General features: G+C 45.4%; 1 pseudogene; it reads right to left on the reverse strand.

The window, feature by feature from the left end:
- Nucleotides 1-3,065: 3,065 nt before the first annotated feature.
- LOC121277716 lies at nucleotides 3,066-9,387 on the reverse strand (annotated as a pseudogene).
- Between the last annotated feature and the right edge of the window lie 304 nt (nucleotides 9,388-9,691).

Here is a 9,691-nt window from a genome sequence, read left to right on the forward strand (position 1 = left end):
GGCTTTGAGGGCCTCCCGAGCGTGCTTGCCTGGTCCGGCCAGTGCAGTGGCCTCACCGCCAGCATCCTTGCCTTCGAGGACCTCACCACCATTACCCCTTTGACATACTCCTCATTGGAGGAGATGTGCAGCTCTTCCATCTCCTCCTCAGCCATGTCCTACCCACTTGCAGTGCCAGGTTGTGTAGTGTGCAGCAAGCAATGATGATGTGCGACACCCTCTGGTGACTGTATTGCAGTGCTCCACTGGACCTGCTGAGGCACTGGAACATCATTTTTAACATGCCTATTATTTGCTCCACCAAAGTCCGGGGCACGGGTTGAGCCTCGTTATACTGTCGCTCTGCTGCAGTCTGAAGCCGCTGCATGGGTATCACCAGTAACATCCTTTGTTGGTAGCCCTTGACCCTGAGGCCTGAAGCCTCTTTGGTCCCTGGAAGATGTCAGGGATCTGAGACCTGATAAGGATGTAGGAGTCATGGACACTCCCTGGGAATCATGTGCTGACGTAGGATACATTTGTGGTGGTCACACACCAACTGAACATTCAGCGACTGGAAGCCCTTGCGGTTGATGTGGTTGACTGCTTGTTGCCATGGAGAACTAAGTGCCATATGAGTGCAGTTGATCACTCTGTGCACCTGTGGGAAACCTGAGATCACTGGAAATCCTAGCGCTCTTGCTTCCTGGCTTGCCTGATCCTGGGCAAAATGCACAAAGTGCTGTGCCTTCGAGAAGATGGCGTCAGTGAACTTCTGAATACACTTGTGCATGGAGGCTTGTGAGATCCTGCCCAGTTCCCATGAAGCCTTAGAAGGAGCCACTGGCCTAAAAATTGAACGTCGCAGTCATATTCACTGCCACTGGCACTGGATGCTCTCCATGTCCCCGTGGTGCCAAATCCTGCAGCAGATGGCATCCATGACTGACCAGTTCCCCAGGTGCGTACAGTCTTCAGCAACACTGGTTCTCAGTCATCTGCAAGAACGACAAGTGCAGTCTATAGACCCTGGGTCTAGCGAAGCGCCTACAAGCAACGGCTTTCTGTGGGTCTTCATCTGCGTGCGCAGCAGCATCAGGCTCTGCCACTCCTTCATGTTGGAGGTGCTCCTCCCTTTGCTGAGCTGGGCATCTCCGCTGCTCTTTTTCTTCTCCCTGTTAACCATGAGGTATACCGTAAATCACCAGGCTCCATAATCCTGATGTTCTCTTCCTGCCGGGTCAAAAATAGATGCGCGGGTTAGCATAGATGTATTAAGAGTCTCTATTGGTTAAGTTTGAAGATCCCTTCAAGCATGCTGGAGAGTGCTGGCTGCCACTTGGATGGCCAGTATGTAGTGTATTCATTGGCTGTCTGGAACCCCACTCAACTCCGCCACACTCCACTTGACTGATTGGCGACAGCTTCACCCACTGGACTGCATGCTGTGCTCTCAGCTCAGGCACAGGCATTCTCCTAATCCACACTGCAAGGCTGCGCTGTTAGCTTGAACCATGATGGATGCTGGTCCAAACTGTAATAAAGACATTGCAAGCAGCTGTGAGCGCCTCCACCAGAGACTGTGCCATGGCCAGCTTTAGCAAGGGGATTCTGCAACTTGCCCAGTCGTCCAATTTTTCTGCTTAATTAATTTATTTGCAGTCTGCGCCCAAGGGGTGGAAAGTTCTGGAGCATTTGGTGGCAATTTCATGCATTTGTATTGGTTGAGTGGGCAGAAAAGCTTCAGAGGCCCAACACCAAGCATGTCAGTGGAACTGCAGTTGAATGGTTTCAGCTGTGGAGGAATGCTCACTTTTGACAAGTGTGTTCCCTCACCGCCCTTCCTTAAATCCCTGGCATGTTCTTGTGTACTTCCTTCAGTCTATGCTGCCTTGGCCCCCATCCCCACCACCGGTCTGTTGCACTGAAGCCCTTGCCCCAGCACCACACTGAAAGCCAGCCGAAAAGCGACTTTCTTCCCCTTGAAGTTCAGCTTGCCAGGTCACGCCTTTTAAAGGCAGTCATGAAGCACGCCGTTCTGAAGTCACGCCAACATGCGCGGTAAATTTAACATGGGGGGATGATTCCAGTGAGCAGGGCTTATGAAGAGATGCTACAGTATTTAAATTAGGTTCCCGATGTGCGGCGGTAGGAAACATGGCCCGCCATTGATGGGTGGAGCGGACAATTGCAAACTGGTTTCACAACAGCGTAAAACCGATTTTTGGCCTTCTCGCCATATTGTCGCCCTCCCCCCACCCGCCATGATGCCCAACACCAATGGGATTGGACGTTTTCGTCTACAGCTATCTATATGAAAATTCTTTCATATGATATACACTTCCTATACACATTAACTTTATTTCCTGTGTCATGATGTTTTAGTTTTTTTTATAGTGTTAATAGTTGTGTGTTGCATTGTCAATGTGTTAACATTTGGCTGTCACATTTTTCCTAGCCATGTCTTCCACTTCCACACAGCATTTCTTTACTCCAATTTTCATCTTTGCCTGTTCCCTGTTGTCCAATTTTGGAGCTTAATTGGCCTTCACCCAAGAGAGATAGCATTAGGCCCACCCCTTACCACCTGAGCAATTTAAGGCCAGCCAATTCCAGTGCCCCCTCCCCTTGTTTTGTGTCCTCATTTTTAGTTATTAGGTCTTGAGCATACCACCTTGGACCTCATGATCCACATATCCTCTTGTATACTGCAACCCCATATCTCATAATTACCTAACCTCATAACCTCTGACCCTTAAAACTCTATCCTAACCCCCACTTACCTCTGACCCTCCTCGGCTGTCTACCCTGATGTTTCCTTGCTTCATTATGAGTACCCTGAACCGAGCTGCAAAACAACATGAAAACTTTACAAAACTCAAAATGATTGTAACATGCAAGGATATTATATTAACTCTTTAAGTCACATAGAGAACCAAAAGCTTGTTACACTTTTCAAGCAATGACAGTGCTGTGAGAAACACAACAGAATATTCCACAGAACAACCTTACAACTAAAGTGTTTAAAAAAATTTTTTTTTTTGTAATCACAAGTGATCAAGTTTTATTCAATCATATAAATCCATTCACATTTCTCCACAATTAATGATGCTTATAATACTGCTGGTTTTGCCATCATTGCTGTCCAATTTCTCCATCATCTTTATGACCTCGGCGCCCTCTATAACCTTACCAAATACAACATGCTTTCCGTCCAGTCTGCAGTGCACATAAAGAACTGGAATTCAACTGTCAGCGTGACATTAGTCGTCTCAATTTCTGTGCTCCTCTCACCCATTCTAATCTCTCTCTCTCTGAACTTATTGCACTCCGTTCTCTCAGGTCCAACCCTGACATTGTCATCAAACCCGCTGACAAGGGTGGTGCTGTTGTTGTCTGGCGCACTGACCTCTACCTCGCGGAGGCTGAGGGTCAACTCGCAGACACTTCCTCCTACCTCTCCCTGGACCATGACCCCACCACTGAACATCAAGCCATTGTTTCCAGCACTGCCACTGACTTCATCTCCTCTGGAGATCTTTCTCCCACAGCTTCCAACCTGATAGTCGCCCAACCTGGGACAGCCCGCTTCTACCTCCTACCCAAAATCCACAAACAGAACTGTCCCGGTAGACCAATTGTGTCAGCCTGTTCCTGCCCCATGGAACTCATTTTTTGTTATCTTGACTCCCTTCTCTCTCCCCTTGTCCAGTCCCTTCCCACCTACATCCGTGAATCCTCTGACACCTTACGTCACATCAACAATTTCCAATTCCCTGGCCCCAACCGCTTCCTCTTCATCATGGACGTCCAATCCCTCTACACCTCCATCCCCCACCAGGATAGTCTGAGGGCCCTTAGCTTCTTCCTCAAACAGAGGCCCGAACAATCCCCATCCACCACTACTCTCCTCCGTCTGGCTGAACTTGTTCTCACACTGAACAATTTCCCCTTTAACTCCTCTCACTTCCTCCAAATAAAAGGTGTGGCTATGGGTACCCGCATGGGCCCCAGCTATGCCTGTCTCTTTATGGGGTATGTGGAACATTCCTTGTTCCAGTCCTACTCCGGCCTCCTCTCACAACTCTTTCTCCGGTACATCAATGATTACTTCGGTGCTGCTTCATGCTCTCATCGGGACTTGGAAAAATTTATTAATGTTGCTTCCAATCTCCACCCCTCCATCATTTTCACATGGTCCATCTCTGACACTTCCCTTCCCTTCCTTGACCTCTCTGTCTCAATTTCTGGTGATAGACTGTCCACCAATATCCATTACAAGCCTACCGACTCCCACAGCTACCTCGACTACAGCTCCTCACACCCTGCTTCCTGTAAGAACTCCATCACATTCTCTCAGTTCCTTCACCTCCGTCACATCTGTTCTGATGATACTACCTTCAAAAACAGTTCCTCTGACATGTCCTCCTTCTTCCTTAACCGAGGTTTTCCACCCACGGTCGTTGACAGGGCCCTCAACTGTGTACGGCCCCATCTCCCACGCATCCGCCCTCACGCCTTCTCCTCCATCCCAGAAACATGATAGGGTCCCCCTTGTCCTCACTTATCACCCCACCAGCCTCCGCATTCAAAGAATCATCCTCCGCCATTTCCCCCAACTCCAGCATGATGCCACCACCAAACACATCTTCCCTTCACCCCCCCGCAGGCATTCCTTAGGAATCGGTCCCTCTGGGACACCCTGGTCCACTCCTCCATCACCCCCGACTCCTCAACCCCTACCTATGGCACCTCCCCATGCCCACGCAAAAGATGCAACACCTGCCACTTCACTTCCTCTCTCCTCACCGTCCAAGGGCCCAAACACTCCTTTCAAGTGAAGCAGCATTTCACCTGCATTTCCCTGAACTTAGTCTACTGCATTCGTTGCTCCCAATGTGGTCTCCTCTACATTGGAGAGACCAAACATAAACTGGGCGACCGCTTTGCAGAACACCTGCAGTCTGTCTGCAAGAAAGACCCAAACCTCCCTGTCGCTTGCCATTTTAACACTCCACCCTGCTCTCTTGCCCACATGTCTGTCCTTGGCTTGCTGCTTTGTTCCAGTGAAGCCCAATGCAAACTGGAGGAACAACACCTCATCTTCCGACTAGGCACTTTACAGCCTTCCGGACTGAATATTGAATTCAACAACTTTAGATCTTGAACTCCCTCCTCCATCCCCACCCCCTTTCCGTCTCTTCCCCCTTCCTTTTGTTTTTTTCCAATAATTTGTATAGATTTTTCTTTTTCCACCTATTTCCATTATTTTTAAATCTTGTATGCCCTGCTACTCTTTCCACCCCACCCCCACTAGAGCTGTACCTTGAGTGCCCTGTCATCCATTCTTAATTAGCACATTTGTTTAGATAATATCACCACCTTCAACTCTTCTTTGTTCCTTTGTGACATCTTTTGATTATCTGCTCCTATCACTGCTTGCTTGTCCCTACAACCACACTCCCCCACTTCTCTCCTCCCACCGCCCCCCCACCTTAAACCAGCTTATATTTCACCCCTTTCCTAATATTCAATCAGTTCTGTTGAAGGGTCATGAGGACTCGAAACGTCAACTCTTTTCTTCTCTGCCGATACTGCCAGACCTGCTGAGTTTTTCCAGGTAGTTCTGTTTTCGTTTTGGAATCCATTTGTATTTGGTCCAGCATTGGCCATAGACAGGGTACCGAGACTCGTGTGCTTCAGTTGGAAATTCTCACGGCAAATTTCACACTATAGATGAACTTTCCACCAGTGCCATTGCCCTTTGTGAAGTTACCACCCTGGCACATGAAGCCGGAAATGATTCTGTGGAATATCGAGCCCTTGTAACCAAATCCCTTCTCATCATTGCACAATGCAAGGAAATTTTCTGCAGCTTGGGGACCACATAAATCCTGAGCTCCATGACGATGCAGACCAGGGTGTTGCCTCGGGAGGCGATGTCCATGTAAATGTGAGGATTTTGGTTGTTGGCCATGGACTGCAACAAGAAATGCTAATCATTTTTAAAGTACTTTTGTAAACTAAAATCCTATTATTTTTAATAAATTGCTTTGTTCCAGGCCATATAACAGAAGCCAAAGAGATGCCAAAGAAATAAAATCCTGAGTGGGGCATCTCTCTCTCTCTTTCCCACCATCCAGCCTGCAAGTTTGAGCCCTAACTGTTGTTTGACCAACCACACGGAGCAATCAGTGTTTTTAAGGATCAACCAGCAACTTCAAACTCCAAAAGAACAGAAAAATCATCCATCAACCTCTCTAAACTGTCTCAACACCAAATCTTGAGGGACCATCAAGCCCAGCCTGAAACCACCCAAGTTATCAATCTACCATATCCGTATACTACTAACTTTTATTGGACTTTAAAAAACTGCTTAAACTATCCTCCCACTTAGTAACTTACTGCGGGAGTGGGTGAACCCTGGAATCTATGTGTGCGTCAGAGCAATTGTATTATTTTTTATTTGGACTTGGTGTCAAGTACAATAAATACACTTTCTTTTCCTTTTAGAAACTTACAAGGAAATCTGTGTGTGTCTTTTACTGTCACAGCACTGACTGAATTGGCAAGCATATCCTTTCAAAAAAAAACCCTGTTGCAGTCAAATGAGCAGTGGGAAAAGAGAGAAGCCAGTCTATCCTTCCTCACCTGATCACAACAACATTTAGATGGTTATGTGTCAGCTTTAATTTCATTCGTATTTCAATCTGTAAGAACTACTAAAAAGTATATATTTAAATATTTAGATTCAAACCCAGTAGTTAAATTAATTAATTTATACTAAGTCAGAAGTGTAAATTAAATGTACTTGTTATGTAATCTTTTTTGGAAAAAGTGGTAAGAAACACAAGACCTTAGCAACCGATAGTCCAAAGTGAACATAGGCCCCTTAGAGAATGGGGCTGGGGAAATCATAATGGGGAACCATGAAATGGCAGAGGAGTTGAATACATACTTTGCATCAGTCTTCATGGTAGAAGACACAAATAGCATTCCAAAAATACTAAATAATCAAGGGGAAAAAAAGGGGGGAGGAAATAAATACAATAACAATCACTAGTGAAAAAGGACTAGGAAAACTAATGAGGCTAAAGGCCGATATGTCCCCTGGTGCCCTGAACCTAGGATATTAAAGGAAGTAGCTACAGAGATAGTGGATGCACTGGTACTAATCTTCCAAGAACCCTTAGATTCTGGAAAGGTCCCAGAGGACTGGAGAACGGCCAATGTAACACCCTTATTCAAAAAGGGAAGGAGACAAAAAACAGGTTAGCCTAATATCTGTGCTTGGGAAGATGTTTGAGTCTATTATAAAGGATGTAATGGCAGAGCATTTAGAAATACATAATCTAATCAAGCAGGGTCAGCATGGCTTCATGCCAAACAAATATATTAGAATTAGAATTCTTTGGGGAGGTAACAAGCAGAATAGATAAAGGGGAACGAGTAATATATTTGGATTTCCAAAAGGCATTTGATAAGGTACCACACATAAGGCTACTTGATAAGATAAGACCCCATGGTGTTGTGGGTAGTGTATTAGCATGAATAGAGGATTGGCTAACTAATACAAGACAGAGTTGGGATAAGGGGGCCGTTTCCGGGATGGCAACCTATAATTAATGGAGTGCCACAGGGATCAATGCTCAGTTATTTACAATGTATATTAATGACTTAGATAAGGCAAGTGAATATACTATTGCCAAGCTTGCGGATGACAAAAATAGATGGGAAGGCAGGTGGTGAGGATGACACAAGGAGTCTACAGAGGGATATAACTTGAGTGGGCAAAAACTTGGCAGATGGAATATAATGTGGGAAAATGTGAGGTTATGCACTTTGGCAGGAAGAATAGAGGAGCTGAATGTTATTTAAATGAAGAAAGACTGCAGAAGGAGGACTGTAGCACAGAGGGATTTGGGAGTCCTTATGCATGAATTGTGCATGAATCCCAAAAAGCAAACATACAAGTTCAACAGGCAATAGGAAAGGCAAATGGAATGTTGGCCTTTATTTCAAAGGGAATGGAGTATAAAAATAGGGAAGTCTTGCTAAAGCTATACAAGGCACCAGTTAGACCACACCTAGAATACTGTGAACAATTTTGGTCCCCTTTATCTAAGGAAAGATATACTGGCATTGGAAGCAGTCCAGAGAAGGTTCACTAGGTTGATCCCAGGTATGGAGGGATTTTCTCATGAGGAGGGGTTCAGTAGGTTGGGCCTGTACTCATTGGAGTTTAGAAGAATGAGAGGTGACCTTCTTGAAACATATAAGATCCTTAGGGGGCTTGACAGGGTAGGTGCTGAGAGGTTGTTTCCCCTTGTGGGTCAGTCTAGGACCAGAGGGCATAATCTCAGAGCAAGAGATCGCTCTTTTAAGACAGAGATGAGGAGGAATTCCTTCCCTCAGTGGGTAGTCAATCTGTGGAATTCTTTACCGCAGAGGGCTGCAGTGGCTGGGTTGTTAAGTATATTCAAGGCTGAGATAGACAGATTTTTAATCAGTAAAGGAATTAAAGATTATGGGGAGAAGGCAGGAAAGTGGAGTTGAGGATTATCAGAATAGCCATGATCTCATTGAATGCGGAGCAGACTCGATGGGCCGAATGGCCTACTTCTGCTCCTACATCTTATGGTCTTATTAAGTTTCTCAGCCCATTATTTTAACAAAGTCATTAATTTGTTTACTAGAGTGGACAAAGGAAAGTCATACCAACATTACTACTCTTATACAATGCAATTTCAAGGTAATGAAGATTAATGATGGTGGCTTTCATGCTGGGGATGTTGTGGGATATGTTTGGAACTATTGTGTCTCTTCTTATAGGAGCACACACTTTGAAATTCAGGTTGAACATGAATTGGCTGAAGACCTTAGTGGAATAATCATAAGGAACTCCTGACCACTCAACTTCTTTCCTGGCTCCATGTGAACTGACAATATTAATGGTTCCCTCTGCTCAGGTACTGTCCACTTTCCCATGAAATCTACTGTCATCACTCCCTCCTCAGAAAGTCCACCATTGGCACCCTCTACCCTTGTCCTTGCAAATTACCTTTCCACCTCCAACTTGAATGTGTTGTAACCGCCCAAATCCAAAACCATGTTTCCCGGAACTCCATATTAGAATTCCTCTAATCAGGTTTCTGCCCCGCCGCAATACTGAATCATTTAATATCAAAGTCACAAATAACATCCTATCTGATTTTGACCAAGGTAAACTATCCTTCCTCATCTTTCTCAACCTGTGTGCAGCCTTTGACATAGTTGACTGTACCAGCCTTCTGAAATATTACTTTATCGTCCAGTTGGTAGCATTGCCCTCACCTGGTTCCATTCTTTTCTACTCAGCCGTAGCCACAGATTAATCTGCAACATTTTCTCTTCCAAATTCCACACCATTATCTCTGGAGACTGCTAAAGATCTATCCTTGGACCCCTCCTATTTCTCTTCTACATGCTGCACCTCCACAAAATCATTCACAAGCATATCTGATTCCAAATGTAGAAGCGTAATCCTGCAAATGCTGAAAATCTGAAATTAAAACAGAAAATCCTGGAAAAACTCAGTAGTTCTGGGAGGCTGTAAAGTGCCTAGTCAAAAGATGAGGTGCTGTTTCTGTTGGGCTTCTCTGGAACATTGCATCAGGCCAAGGACGGACATGTGGGCATAAAAGCAAGATGGTGTGTTGAAATGGCAAGTGAC

Source organism: Carcharodon carcharias, chromosome 5, assembly GCF_017639515.1.
Source record: "Carcharodon carcharias isolate sCarCar2 chromosome 5, sCarCar2.pri, whole genome shotgun sequence".
NCBI lineage: Eukaryota > Metazoa > Chordata > Chondrichthyes > Lamniformes > Lamnidae > Carcharodon > Carcharodon carcharias.